At 42.4% G+C, this 14,808-nt stretch overlaps 1 protein-coding gene across 1 annotated transcript in view; it reads right to left on the bottom strand.

Annotated features, from left to right (window-relative positions):
- Positions 1-11,566, bottom strand: part of ELOVL5 (ELOVL fatty acid elongase 5) — an 80,407-nt gene extending 68,841 nt beyond the window's left edge. Inside the window, exon 1 of the mRNA XM_036316487.1 lies at positions 11,416-11,566. The gene's annotated coding sequence lies outside the window, so the exon portion shown is untranslated. The remainder of the gene's footprint in view (positions 1-11,415) is intronic.
- Between the last annotated feature and the right edge of the window lie 3,242 nt (positions 11,567-14,808).

Below are 14,808 nucleotides of genomic sequence, written 5' to 3'. Positions count from 1 at the left end.
ACCTGAATTCAACTAGGTCACCCACTGAAATCGGTCTTCCACATAAACAAATGGAAGAATATACCATGTTCATGGATTGGAAGAATCAACATCATTAAAATGTCCATACTACCCAAAGCAATCTATAGGTTCAATGCAATCCTCATTAAAATACCAATGGCATACTTCAAAGACCTAGAACAAACTCTCCAAAAATTCATCTGGAATCAAAAAAGATCCCGAATAGCTGCAGCAATCCTGAGAAAGAACAAAGTTGGAGGGATCACAATACCAGATATCAAGCTGTAGTACAAAGCCACTGTTCTCAAAACTGCCTGGTACTGGCACAAAAACAGACATATAAACCAATGGAACAGAACAGAGAACCCAGAGATCGACCCACGCCATTATGCTCAATTAATAGTAATATTTGACAAAGGAGGCAAGAGCATACAATGGAGTCAATACAGTCTCTTCAATAAATGGCGATGGGAAAATTGGACGGATACATGCAAAAAAATGAAACTAGACCACCAACTTACACCATACACAAAAATAAACTCAAAATGGATAAAGGACTTAACGTAAGACGGGAAACCATAAAAATCCTAAAAGAAGCCATAGGCAGCAAAATAGCAGACATATGTCATAGCAATTTCTTTACTGATACATCTCCTAGGGCCGCATGCGGCTCTTTGGCCCCTTGAGTGTGGCTCTTCCTAAACCTTAGGAGTACCCTAATTAAGTTAGTAACAATGTACCTACCTATATAGTTTAAGTTTAAAAAATTTGGCTCTCAAAAGAAATTTCAATCATTGTACTGTTGATATTTGGCTCTGTTGACTAATGAGTTTGCCGACCACTGTCCTAGGGCAATAGAAACTAAGGAGAAAATAAACAAACGGGACTACATCAAAATATAAAAGCTTCTGCACAGTGAAAGAAACCATCATCAAAACAAGAAAACCCACTGCATAGGAGAACAAATTTGCCAATATCATCTCCGATAAGGGTTTAATCTCCAACATTTATAGGGAACTCATACAACAAAAAGAAGATAAACAATCTAATCAAAAAATGGGCAAAGGACCTAAGTAGACACTTTTCAAAAGAAGACATACAGAAGGCCATGAGACATATGAAAACATGCTTAAAGTCACTAATCATCGGAGAGATGCAAATCAAAACAACGAGGTGCCATCTCACACCTGTCAAAATGGCTATCATCAACAAATCAACAGATGACAAGTGGCGGAGAAAATGCAGAGAAAAAGGAACCCTCTTGCTCTGCTGGTGGGAATGCAGACTGGTGCAGCCACTGTGGAAAACAGTATGGTGTTTCCTCAAAAAATTAAAAATAGCCCTAGCTGGTTTGGCTCAGTAGATAGTGTGTCAGCCTGCAGACTGAAGGGTCCCAGGTTTGATTCCAGTCCAGGGCACATAACCGGGTTGCGGGCTCAATCTCCAGTAGGGGGCATGCAGGAGGTAGCCAATCAATGATTCTCTCTCATCATCGATGTTTCTCTCTCTTCCCTCTCTCTCTCTCTCCCTCTTCCTTCCTCTCTGAAATCAATAAAAATATATTTTAAAAAATTAAAAATAGAACTTCCATTTGACGCAGTAATCCCACTTCTAGGAATATATCCCAAGAAAACAGAAACACCAATCAGAAAGGATATATGCACTCCTATGTTCATAGCAGCACAATTACAATAGCTAAGATTTGGAAACAGCCTAAGTGCCCATCAGCTGATGAGTGGATTAGAAAACTCTGGTACATCTACACAATGGAATACTATGCTGCTGTAAAAAAAAAAAAATTATTACCATTTGCAACAGCATGGATGGAACTGGAGAGCATTATGCTATGTGAAATAAGCCAGTCAGAGAAAGATAAATATCACATGATCTCACTCATTTGTGGAATATAATGAACAACATAAACTGATGAACAAAAATAGAACCAGAGTCTTAGAAGCACTGAACAGACTGTCCAACCTATGAGGGAAGGTGGGGGTTGAGGGGGTAAGAGATCAACCAAAGGACTTGTATGCATGCATATGAACATAACCAATGGACACAGACAGGTGGGGTTGGAGGGTGAGAGTATGTGCTGGCGGGGGAGGGGGGTGGCCGGGGAGTGGTCAATGGGGGAAAAAGAAGATCTATGTAATACTTTAAACAATAAAGAATTTAAACTTTTTTAAAAAGGAAAGAAATTGGTCTTCCAACAGTACCTTGAATACTATTCAACTAAATCTTAAATTCTGGAAAGCCCTTTAAAATATACCAGTCCAATCCACCTCCCCCCAATCACCCCCCCCTCCGAAAAAGAGAAAAAAATTTAAAATTAAAAAAAAAAAGATAGAAAATAAATTAAAAGAGAAAAAAATAAAATATGCCAGTCCTATTTCTTAAAAAGATGAGAAACTCAAGCATGCAGCTCTGTGCCAGGGCTCAGTGAAAATCACGTTCCTCACTGTGCAATGCACTCATCTTACTTTGGGGTCACTGAGCCTATTCCAAACCACATTTCCTTGCCAAGTAAACAAAAAAGAGCTGCTCTGAAAATGAAGCACAGTATTTATAGCATCCTCTTGGGGACAGGGAAGTCCTGAGATACTATCTTGCAGGGGCCCTGTTCTTTGGAGAAACCCTGACCTGTTTCACAGGGCAGCCACCTTCTTGGTTGAAGCAAACTTGTAGAGAAGACAGTCAATGTGAAAGCACTGGCCATAGGCTTCAAGATCCCAAGCATGCCTCTACCGGGTCCCTTCAAGACCTGAAAGAGGCTGAGCTCCACTTCAATCATAGTCCTGGCATTAAATTAGACCGGAATTACAAATAGCTGGGAGAGAAACATTTAAGAGGTGTTTAAGCAACATCTTCTGCTATATGCAGTTAGTAATTCTTATCTGATTGCCATCTCTTAGCTGATGTGATTACCTGAATATTCAAAATAAATTATCATGTTCTCCAGGCTCACTCATACAAAATATACAAAGGCAGTGTTGTTGCCTTGGTAGAAATTAAAAGAGGGTGGAGAAACATAAATTCAAACCTGTGGAATATAAATAAGGTATGTGACATAAAAACACATTTATTTTTTTAAACTGAATCTAAATACCTACATTTTATAAATGTTGTTTGAGTGTGGGGGTGAGTGAGGAGAGGGAGAGGCAGAGTTAAATGTATTTAAAAAAAAAAAAAAAAAAAAAGCCTGCTACACCATGGCATTTTTTAAAAATATTTTTTTATTTATTTCAGAAATTAAGGGAGAGGGAGAGAGAGATAGAAACATCAATGATGAGAGAGAATCACTGATCGGCTGCCTCCTGCACGCCCCACACTGGGGATCTAGCTGGCAACCCGGGCATGTGCCTGACAGGGAATCGAACCACAACCTCGAGGTTCATAGATCAACTCTCAACCACTGAGCCATGCCAGCAAGGCTACACTGTGGCATTTTTAAAAGCAAGCACAATCTAATAATCATTTATTCATCTATTCCCTAGAGTGTATCTATAGAAGTTGTTTTATCACCTGTCATATTCCATGTTAATATGTAAGCCATTCTGTGCATTTTGTGATTCTCTTATTTCAGGAATTATGGTATTCACAGCCAACATAATGCTGTCAGACCTAGTGACCACACCCAGATATATAATAAAGACGTGCTTAACAGAGTCTAATAACCCAAGAGAACTGAAGGTGGTGGAAAACATGTCTATCTTCAGTCTGAACAAGTGGCCCTTAGTGGGACCTGTGTCAGATGACCTAGTAGATGTTTTCAAAATATACATGACTTACACCTCCACCCAAGGGAAATCAGACGGTCAGACAGAGGCTCCCTGGAGGATTTGGGTGCCCATCCCTCCCAGGCCACACCTTTGAGATCTTACCACTCTGTAAATCAAACCCAGGCGAGGCCAGGTAAAGAAACCGATGCCAGATGTCCTTGGCCAGTCATGCTAGTCCAGCCAATTGGCAACTGTGCTTTGAACACTGATTTCTTACACCAATAATTATAGAGCTCTTCTGCGTTTGCACTTCTGATTATATCAAAAGGGCAAAATCTCTAAAAATGGAGTCAGGAAAAAAACAAAAAGGTCACCTTTTCAAGGACTGATCATAAAGGTTATTCCCCTATTAGCTTACTTTTCCCTAATGGTTAGTTACTGTCAAAAGTTCTATATTGAATATATTGTCAACATCCAGAATGTAATGATAAGTAAGAAGCTCAGCTTTGTTTCCTCCAGCTGTGTATCAAGAGCTGCAAATGCAAAGATTACTATTTAGGTCCAACCGCGTGCAGCATGCCAAGGTGGTAACGAGCAGACTGCAGGCAGCCTGCCTGAGTTTGAATCCTGACTCTGCTACCTGCTGGCTGTGGAGCCTTAAACAAGTCACTTAACTTTCTGTGCCTTATAGTTTCCTCATCTGCAAAACTGAGGTACCGACCTCAGGGGGTTTGTGAGGCCAAAATAAATATACATAGAGGGCCTTAGAAAAATGCCCGGTATGTGGTATTGAGCAACTGTATTATTCAGTACCCACAGATCAGCCTCATTCTTCTCATAAATTGCAAAGTATTCCACTGCCCAGCTGTAGTGTAATTTACTCTTCTGAAGGACATTTACTCTACTCTTTTGATCTTTTGCTGTTATGGACAATGCTTCAGTGAACATCTTATACAATAGAGGGGTCTCTTTACCATGATCATCAAATTAAGTCAGTTCCCTAGATAACTTTCATGTGTAATACTGATGGTTTGAATACCCTCCATAGTAGGCACAGGTAAAATCACTTCCAAGTTCTACAGAGAAGTCTCAAACAGGTGGAATAACTCCTTGCCAGAGCCAACAGAGCCAGAGGTGGCAGATTAGGAACCCTATCCAGATGTGTAGCCACTAACCTGAAAGGTACTTTCTTCAACCTGCTTCCTACAGCTTTGCTTAAATAAATAAATTTTAAAAAAGCACAGTAGATGCTCTTATCAATGAACCTCAGATCCGCAGAAGAGATAAATATTCAGAATTTTCATAAAAAGTAAACTCAAATTTTTACAGAGGCATGTATCAGCTCACAAATTGGGCAGACGGAGATGTCAAATTTAAGTATTTAAGTAATTTAAATATTAAAGTAATTTCTTTCTTCTGCCAAAGACTGAAGCAGAGGTGCCCTGAACACTACCCATAGGGACAAACACCACACTGCCAACCCCCCAGGGAAACAAATTAATAATTATTGAATTTGGTATCATGAGAACTATTCTTTGGGGAAAGAAAAATTCATAACAATTACTTCGTAGTACTGTTTGCTGGGCCAAGAAAAAAGGGGAATAGGTAATCTGGGGGTCAGAATAACTCATAAAATAAAGGCCAGTTCTCCAACATGACTTTATGAGGTCTGTTTAGTATGGGCTTATGAAAGATTCTTTCTGACAGGGGGAAGTTGTTGACAACGGGGAAAGGAAAGGGCAAGGTAGAACTTCATAGAGATGGAACCTGTAACTGGCATGTGCTAACAGTAGGGTGCTGACGCAGTATAAGGATTATCGTTAGAAATTGCAGTTATGTTTCAAGAAATGGTTATTCCCCTAACAGAGAAAAGGTGACAGTACCAGCACTAAAAATCCGAAAAGAACTATTTCCTAAATCTCAGTTAGCAAGACTAAACACATTACACACAGCTGTACTTCAAACAATAATGGTGGGGGGGGGAGGACGAGGAAGGGTGGGAATTGTGTTTTTTGAACACTCACCATGCACGAATATTTTAACCAAGGCACACAAGTCTAAAAGTGAATGCCTACAAATCAAATAAAAATTTTCCCATGGACAAACATGCTAGCGGGAGGCCAGTAGGAACCAAATAGTTTAGTAATAATAAAATGTATGGATTGAAATTGGGGTTGGGGGCATGGATGGATGGATGGATGGATGGGAGTTCCTATTACAGTAACTCAAAATGAGGCCAGGTTATCTTCCTAAACAAGTCACTTTGCTCGGCCAAAACATCTCCCGAGGTTATGTTTAACCACTTAAAGAGAAAACTGTAGTGATTCTGACATCTACCTTTCTAAGACCTAAGTGATCTCAACGTTCAGTCCCTATCCTTGGTCAAACTGAAACAAAGGATTTGATTTGTTCTTGGCAAAGGGAAAAGAAAAAATTTACTTCTGAAAGGGCCTTGGAAGTCACGTTGGTTTAAATCTTGTATTTTTAAAGAAAAAGAGGCCAATGCCCAGAGTTGATTTTCTTATGGTTGGTGGCAAGTTGGAACAAGAAACCATGGCAGCTAGGTTCTATACAAGGGAGAGGCATCCTACCTTAAACAACCAGGCCTTCCAAAATTCTCACATTACTTGAGTTGCAATCAAAAAAGAAATGTGCATGTGCTTTCTTACAATCCTGTAGCATGAGGCAACGTTTATTTTAACACCTATTATGTGAGCTGAGGTAACCTAGCTGATGGAAGGAGCCCAGAAGACTTGGTTCTTACTCGTGGATCCACCAGCAACTGGCTGTGTGAGCTTTAGCAATACTGGGACCTGCCTTTTCTCACTAGTGATACTTCATTAGAAGGTGGAAAGCATCCTAGTTACAGTAATATTAAAATGTGGAAAATGCTTGTAGTGATTTGAAGATGCACTGATTATAAGTGCATCTCTACCCAGATATGCTAAAACATGAAAAACTGTCTGAAAATGAATGAAATGTGGTGGAAACATGTACTTGCAGAAGGGCAACAACAAAAAGGTAGCCAACAGAGGCTGCAAAGAGGAGGAATTGAGACTCAAGAGGAAGAAATGATTTGTGTGGACATGTATCTGGACTGTTAGGATATTTCCACCTAATTACAAAGCTTCCTCATCCTCCCTTTATGATACCATGTGTCTTCTACCACCCAATCTTAAGAGTGCCCTTCCTCTTGTTGGCCCTGAAATCCAACTGGTCTCCAGGTCACACAGACCTTATCCAAGCAACAAGCTAGTTCAATTAGCTCTCTCCAGTCTGTGTTCATGGCCATGGCTCAAAGTGGGGCTTCATCAGAGCCTCCCAGCGGGCTAGGAGATATGACAACCTGGCTGGAATGCTTTGTGACCTTGGGCAAGTGTCTCTGAGCCTCCATTTCCTCACCTGTAAAGTGGAAATGCTCATAGTAACAATCATTAGTCATTGAGACAAATCCATGTAAACAGTGCTCAGTGCTGGGTCTGACACATAATAATAGCTCAATAAAAGTTAACCATTATTATTATCACCAACAACTTGCCTTTCTAATTTTTTCTTCCATTTCTGCCCTCTCTATCAGTTTCTGCCAACTGGACTACCTGCCTTTTGCTCAATAATTCTACACTTGTTTACTCTCCAAACTCCCTCTCTCAAAGAATGCCTGTCCTCTATCTCTAGACGTAAGATTCCTCTATGAAATGTAAGCCTAAATTCAAATGTTGGCTCAATTCTATTTAGTTTGATCCAATTGTTTCTTTACTACTAACATTCTTTGAGGCCTTTACTGCCACCGCTGTGGCTCACTTCTCCCATGTCCACACAGGCCCTTCCTTAAGATGTAATAGCAGCCAGGTAGATGAGGTGATATGTTTTTTTTATTATTGATTTCAAAGAGGAAGGGAGAGAAAACCATCAATGATGAGAGAGAATCATTGATTGGCTGCCTCCTGCATGCTCCCCACTGGAGGGGATCAAGCCCGCAACCCAGGCATGTGCCCTTGGCCAGAATCAAACCTGGGACTCTTTAGTCTGCAGGCCCACACTATCCACTGAGCCAAAACGCCTAGGGCGAGGTGATATTTAAATCCACTTCCTCAGTTCTGGGATGGAGCCCAGGTTATCATATTTATCTTGCTCTAGTTATTAACTTCTTCAGGTAAACATGGTGTAAGTCAATCACCTATAGGCCAAGGACCTTCTTTGAAAGTGGAAGGTAGTTCCCACATGAGAACATGGTAACAGGAGGGTCTAAACTGTTGTTGGAAGTCATCTTGCAAAATCAGACTATGAATATAACAACACTGGAGAACACTACAGAGTAACAAGAACAAGTTCTGCCTTAGGACTTTTTGGGTCAGGTGCTCATTTAAGCCCATCTGAGTTGGGTTGTCTGTCTCCTGCACAAAAAGCACCCTAACCAATTCTAGAGTACGAGGCACTGATGTTTCTAATGTGGATAGCTCTGTCATAAAGCTTTATCAGGTATAATTAGACAAGTCCTCCAGTAATCTGCTACCGACCTCCTTTCAGCCCAAGGTGCAGATTAGGTATGGGTATAAAAGGATTAAAGTGTAAGCTAATTCAGAAAGCCCTTTGAAGTCTTTCAACTTTGTATACAACCTCTCCTGCAATCAATCAATCTCTCTCTCTCTCTCTCTCTCTCTCTCTCTCTCTCTCTCTCTCTCTCACACACACACACACACACACACACACACACACACACACAACACACACACACACACCATATTCAGTAACTGACAAGTTAATGAATAAAAAGAATGAATAAAATATGGGCTAAAAGGAAGGGAATAGATTTTAGGCAGATCTGAATGATGACAAATTGTTAATCTTGGATGGCTTGAAGATGGTCCTTTAAATATGGGGTTAGATTTGTAAGTTACAGAGTAACAGAGTTACATAAATGGCACATAGTTCACTGAACAAATTCTAGGAGTGCAAGGATAGACAAAGGAGCAGGTAGGTATAATGAGAGAGAGAGAGAGAGAGAGAGAGAGAGAGAGAGAGAGAGAGAGAGAGAGGAGGGAGAGAGAGAGAGATGAATTTGGAAAAATCACTTGGCACTTCTAGGCCTTAGTTCTCATTCTTTAAGGTAAGGATAACACTTTTAACAGGATGGCATAAGAATTATGTATGGAAAACAACTATTTAAAGGACGGTACTCACACCAAAATTATCTAAAACTGAATGTATGTAAAGACTTAGTTATGGGTAACTAATGGAAAGATGCTCCCATCAGGAACAGAAGAGTTGGTAGGCAACAGAGGAGGAACCCAAATTCAAAATAATTACAAAATTTCTCAGGGGAGAGGAAGAATGTGGTGGAATAAGAAAGAAGTAAAACCATTACTCGCACTCTTTACCGTCTACTTAGGCATCAGAGTTACCCTAAAGGAAGGTTACCAGGTTTACCTTGATTTGTATAATTCAAGTGGGAAATAAGACACCCAAGGACTGATATGCTCACCTACAGCAGCAAGAGGGCAACCAGTAATTATGCCGAGAGCGAACCAGGTGGTGATGAAAAAAAACGATCCCTGAAAAGTCCTTGCAAATGTCAAACATCCAAAAATCAAGGTCTCTAATAAAAAACAAAAACTCTACTCATCCCAGGGAATGAGATAACTTACCTCATTTTCAAAAGTGACTTCATAGGGATACTGAAATTTGTGTTCATGAAAACCTAGTTTTGAATATTCTCCCAGTTATTTGAGATTCTCGGATATCATTGTTGGCCACATCCCCTAAACCTCACTTCCCCTTCCCCAAGAAGAAGAAAAAAAAATGGAGAAGGAAACACTTGGCAGACCCATGTTAGGCTCTTTCACTTGTATCATCTCTTGAAATCAACAATTCTGTAACATGACACCCCATTTAGAGACAGACAAGGAAACTGAATTGGGGATGAGGACAGTCTGAAGTTATGAGGTATTTTTCTTAAAAACCTGACAAACTTCTCAGCAAAGTTCTACTCTATATTCTGTAAAATTAGTCATTGTAACCATCAACAACATTTTCCCTTTTTCCGTTAGAAATGGAAAAGAAAAGGAAATGCAAGAGAAAACACTACAGAAAAATTCCTGGCAACAAGCTATGACCTGGGGGTAGGAATCTCAAAGGGACACGAGTGAGGTTTCTCTTTCAAGTGTGGAGCTTTCCTGGAGAATCCGAGGCAGCGAGGCCGCGGCAAGCTGACCACAGAGTGATCCACCTCCCCCGCTACCACAGATGGAAAGTAAAAGTGATCCTCCACAGGCATGGCGTGCAGAGCCGACCGCGTGCGTATCTGTAGATTCTGCACCAAATGCTGTTGGCTGGGACGTTCAGGAAAAACAAGTGCAAACCAACAGGTTATCTACCAAGCGATTAGGGGAACAGTTACAACGCCTAACAAGCAACACCAGCTCTTCCGTACAACCCTATACAGCACTTCCTGCCACGGATCCCGCTATTAAAGAATTAAGGCTGCTTGCTCCGCACCATTCTCCCGCCGGCTCCCCAGCCCAGCTCACACGTCGTGCACTGTATTCATCCATATGCACCCCCAGGCCAAAGTTGGCCAACTGCATTCTTTAAATTTGCAATCAAGAAGCTGGAAGATAAGCTGAACAACGACCGTGAGGAGGGGAAACCACCACCCTTAAAGTGCAATAAATAGCACAGAACGGATGCAGGATACAATCTGAAAGAACAACTCTTGCTCCAGGCATGACTCCCTCCACCCCAAGGCGGGTGGGTGGACTCGGGGAGTCCCGGGGAGCAAGAGGGTGAGTCTTACTCACAAGGAAACTGTAAAAGAGCACTTTTCCTTACAATTCGCAATAGACGTTACGCAAGGGCTTCCCCCAGCCCAGAGCCACTCCCGCCACCCTCTTCGCCGCCCGCTCCCGCCTCTCCAGCACCCCAACTCCTTAAAGGGCCGCCGGGTACCTCTCGAGTCCCCGCCCCCTCGCATTCGCACTGGCCTCATCCCTCCCCGAATTATCTGGTTTTAATAAACACCAAAGTGGTCCGGGGCTAACAGGCTCCCCCCCACCCCCCGGGGAGGTGGGGGCAGAGGCAAGACAGGAGAGTCCCCTGCACTGGCACTGCCCGCTCAGCGCGGGGCGAAGGCGGGCACGCCCTGGGTCTCGGTGCCGATCAGACTAGCGATCCCCGATCCTTGAAGACTCTCCGAACTTACCCAGGTTTTGTTCTTCCCAAAGAAAGCTCTCTCTTTCAGAAGGCGCCTCCCTGGACCTCCCTCCCGCGAGTTCATCCCGACCCGGCGGGCGGATCGGAGCGCACCAGCCCATCCATCCCGCCTCCGGGCTGGGCACCGTGTGTGCTCCCGCGGCGCCTCTAAGTGTACAAAACTACCCGCCTGCTGCTTCCACACGCGGAGCCGGTGAGCCAGAAGCACGGTGGAACCCCCCGAGGCGCCCGCACAGCTCTCCCCGCGCCCGCCGTCCGTCCTGGGGGGCCGGCCTGGGGCCCCCGGAGCTGGCCGGGCTGGCGGGCGCGGGCCACCCGGGCGCCTAAGCCTCCCCGGCGGAGCGCGGGCCGCGCCGGCAGCTGTCGCTCCGCACGAGGTTCAGGACCTAACGGCGGTTCGCAGCCTTCTCGTCCCGGCCACAAGCTCGCGCGAGTGTCATGGCCGAGAGGCGGCCCCAGGCGAAGTTTCCTGGCGCTGTCGGCTTACCTCTCCGCTCCAGGCGCCACAGCAGCTCGGAGAAGCGGCGAGGAGGCGGCGGGAGCGGCCGTGGCCAGCCGGAGCCGAGGACGACGTGGGACGGAGGCACCGCTCGCCCAGCACAGCGGCGATGGGAAGAGGAAGGCGCCGGGTAGCTACAATCAGAACGTGGGCTGACCGTGACGTCACAATGGCGCGGCCAGCCAATCGGAGCCCGGAGGCTGAATCAAGCGCTATGATGTCATGCGGCCCCGGAGCCAATCGCGAGACAATAGAACTTTCGTGATTGTAAATTCGAGACTCGCCCCCAGTGGGGAGCCCAGGCCCCGGTCGGTCCCCTTTGGTTCACGTGTCTCTAGGCAATTTTATCCCTTTTCTTCCTAATAAGCCTGCGTGGGACGCAGAGCCTGCGCAATAGCGGCTGTGAGGTTCCCGATGCCCTGAACTCTGATTCACTCCATGCCAGGCATGGTCGTGCGGTTGCGTTTGGGCGACAGAAACCCCCTCTCGTAGCCTTCCCTGGTACGGTTCTGAAAGGGATCTAGCTCTCCTTGGTTTTAGCTAAAAGGGTTAAATGCCTGCGGAGACCTCCGCAAGTAAGGTCTGCAGTTGAACAAGATAAGACAATAACAAAAACCACTCAGAACTGGTGTTTATAGCTTCACTCCCTTATGGATAGATTTACCCTGGTTTTTCTCAGGGATTCTGATGCCGTTTCTACGCCAGAAATTATTCCAAAGATTTGTAAAAGGAAGAACCGTGGTGGACTAAGTGACATCTTTTCAGCTATAGAAAGTTAAGCACTTAAGACAAAATGCTTTGTGCTCAGGGCACAAATAGGAGACCCTTGCTGTTTTTCATTGATATTTGGATAATTTGAGGTTTTTATCATCCTTGTATCCCACACTTTCGCCATATTAAGTCCCAGAAATAAGAGTCTTTCTCCTTGTGCCCTCTTGCTACATTTCTACTACTCCATGTAGTTGGATCCAACTTAGTTAAGCATTTAATGTAGAAAAAAATAATTTTATTTTTACATTTACAAGGTAATGTTTATCATGTGCCAGCTGTGTTTCAGGCCCTGGGCCTTTGCAGTAGGAAAGCAGTTGTACAAACTATATACAAATCAGATCATTTAAACATACACAAATGAGATTTTTAGCAGACAATTGCCATTTGACTCTGCAAACATTGAGTGACTTCAGTTTGTTAGGTACTATGCTAGGTGTTAGAAATAAAAAAATCTCAAGGACCCCCCTCTGCCTGTAAAATGACACTGTCAGGAAACAATTACTGTGCAGAGTGGTAAATGCTACAGTGGAAGCCAAGATACACAGATTAAGAATTTTTTGCCAACAGCCCAAGGCCAGAGCTGGTTCAGCTCTGTGTTGCCTTTCTAAGTTCTATCCGTCCAGGTTTTAAAAATTTCAAATTTAAGTTGACATTCCAAAAATCTCAAATTTTATGTCACACTCAATTGTTTTTATTGTGCTCAACCATCCAAAAGTTTAAGCCCCTACTACCAAAATATCTATATTTCAAATTATGGACTATGTCAGTGATTTTCAGCCAATGTGTTGCAATAATTTTTTTAAACATACGATACCTGACTACTTAGGGGCACTGACCTCATTTCCCCTAGACTGTCAAATAAAATAATGACAATTGGCCATACAACAACAGCCGGGGTGTGAATGCCATGTCTTGAACCATAAATATATAGGTCATATAATAGAGTTGCATCTTATTAGTCACATTGCATAATAAGGGTGTGTCTGACTAGTTAATTATTGGTACTAGAAATCTTTATATACAAAAATAGGCACCTGATATTTTTTAAAAGTTACTGTGGAGACAAAAAAAAACCATTAAAATCTTAGAGGAATCCACAGGCAGCAAAATAGCAGATATATGCTGAAGCAATATCTTTACCAATACAGCTCCCAGGGCAATGGAAACTAAAGAGAAAATACACAAATGGGACTACATCAAAATAAAAAGCTTCTGCACAGTGAAAGAAGCCATCAACAAGAAAACCCACTGCATGGGAGAACATATTTGCCAATGTTATCTCCGATAAGGGTTTAATCTCCAATATTTACAGGGAACTCATACAACTTAACAAAAGGAAGATAAACAACCCAATCAAAAAATGGGCAATGGACCTAAATAGATACTTTTCGAAAGAGGACATACAGAAGGCCAAGAGACATATGAAAACATGCTTAAAGTCACTAATCATCCAAGAGATGTAAATCAAAATGACAGTGAGGTACCATCTCATACCTGTCAGAATGGCTATCATCAACAAATCAACAAACGACAAGTGCTGGAGAGGATGTGGAGAAAAAGGAACCCTCATGCACTGCTGGTGGGAATGCAGACTGGTGCAGCCACTGTGGAGAACAGTATGGAGTTTCCTCAAAAAACTAAAAATGGAACTCCCATTTGATCCAGTGATCCCACTTCTAGAAATATATCCCAAGAAACTAGAAACACCAACCAGAAAGGATATATGCACCCCTATGTTCATAGCAGCACATTTTACAATAGTTAAGATTTGGAATTAGCCTAAGTGCCCATCAGCAGATGAGTGGATTAGAAAACAGTGGTACATCTACACAATGGAATACTACATTGCTATAAAAAGGAAGGAACTCTTACCATTTGCAACAGCATGGATGGATCTGGAGAGCATTATGCAAAGCAAAATCAGTAAGTCAGAGAAAGATAAATATCACATGATCTTACTCATTTGTGGATTATAATGAACAATATAAACTGATGAACAAAAACAAATCCAGAAACAGAGAAGCATTGATCAGATGCTCAAACCTCAGAGGGAAGGTAGGAGAGGGTGAGGGTAAGGGGGAGAGATCCACCAAAGGACTTGTATGCATGCATATAAGCATAACCAATGGACACAGACACCAGGGGGATGAGGGCATGAGTGGGGGAGGGGAGCAATGGGGAATAAGGAAACATATGAATACCTTAATAAATAAATAAATAAATAAACAAACAAACAAATAAATAAATAAATAAAATTTAAAAAAATAATAATCAATGGAAAAACATCTTGGCTGAGGGTTAAGATAAATAAATAAAAGTGGAACAGTTGAAGACTCTAAAAAAAAGTTACTGTGCAGCAAAAAGGGTAGGTAATTACTATTAATTTTTCTTGGTCAATCAAAATTACACCTATTTTTGTCAGATCTGCAAAAAATATATTTTTTGTTGTGCCACAGAATTTTAGTAATTAGTTTATGTGTGCCATGAGATGAAGAAGGTTGAAAAATCACTGACATATAACTGTCAAGTCATACATTAAATTTTAAATATTTTTCTTATTTTAAAATAAAAGTAAATATAAAGTTCTAATATTTTATTCCTGTCCCCCAA

The sequence above is a fragment of the Myotis myotis genome, unplaced genomic scaffold, assembly GCF_014108235.1.
Source record: "Myotis myotis isolate mMyoMyo1 unplaced genomic scaffold, mMyoMyo1.p scaffold_m19_p_7, whole genome shotgun sequence".
Classification (NCBI taxonomy): Eukaryota; Metazoa; Chordata; class Mammalia; order Chiroptera; family Vespertilionidae; genus Myotis; species Myotis myotis.
This window is presented reverse-complemented; position numbering and strand designations above follow the sequence as displayed.